Source organism: Calidris pugnax, unplaced genomic scaffold (assembly GCF_001431845.1).
Source record: "Calidris pugnax isolate Ruff unplaced genomic scaffold, ASM143184v1 scaffold516, whole genome shotgun sequence".
In the NCBI taxonomy this organism is placed as follows: domain Eukaryota; kingdom Metazoa; phylum Chordata; class Aves; order Charadriiformes; family Scolopacidae; genus Calidris; species Calidris pugnax.
In genome coordinates, this window is record NW_015091408.1 from 49,882 (window position 1) to 50,627 (window position 746).

Below are 746 nucleotides of genomic sequence, written 5' to 3' on the forward strand. Positions count from 1 at the left end.
GAGGGGTTCTGGGGACACGTCTGGCTCCGGGAACACGCGTGGGTCGGGGGACACGTGGGGTTTTGGGGACACGTGGGGGTCCCGGGACACACACAGCGCTTGGGGCACACGGGGTTTTGGAGACTCGTGGGTCCTCGGGGACACGTGTGGGTCGGGGGACACGCACGGCGCTTGGGGACACGCGGGGTTTTGGGGACACGCGTGGCCCCCCCGCCCCGCGACACGCACAGCCCCGCGGGGAGACACAGGCGGCTCCCGGGGACCTCGGGAACACGCTGCCTCCCCGGGAGCTGCGGGGACACGCGCGGCTGGAAAAAAAGGTCAGTCGCGACGCAGGGGAGCATTGGGGAGCGGCAGAGGCGGCGGCAAAAGTGAAAGTAATTAATTAAGGTGCTAATGAAGGAAAAAAACAGGGGGAATAGGAGGGAAAATTGGAGCTAGCAGAGGATGGTTTCGATCCATCGACCTCTGGGTTATGGGCCCAGCACGCTTCCGCTGCGCCACTCTGCTGCTTGGATGTACGCTCCTATCGGCCCTATACATATCTACTGAGCCTATGCCCATGCGCACCGAGCGCCCCCCTGCTCCATTCATGAACGTCGAACGCCCCCCAGCGGCCGCCCGCCGCCAGTGACCGCTGGCCTTTTTATCCCCGCCTCCTCCTCGGATTGACGGGCGGCTAAGCCAATGGGCGTGCAGAACAGCAGCCTGTGCCGGCGGGCGGGAACCAATGGGAAGGCGGCTTG

General features: G+C 65.0%; 1 non-coding gene across 1 annotated transcript; it reads right to left on the reverse strand.

The window, feature by feature from the left end:
- Positions 1 to 438: 438 nt before the first annotated feature.
- On the reverse strand, positions 439 to 510 carry TRNAM-CAU. The gene has a single exon. It is a non-coding gene; the product is annotated as a tRNA-Met (tRNA).
- Between the last annotated feature and the right edge of the window lie 236 nt (positions 511 to 746).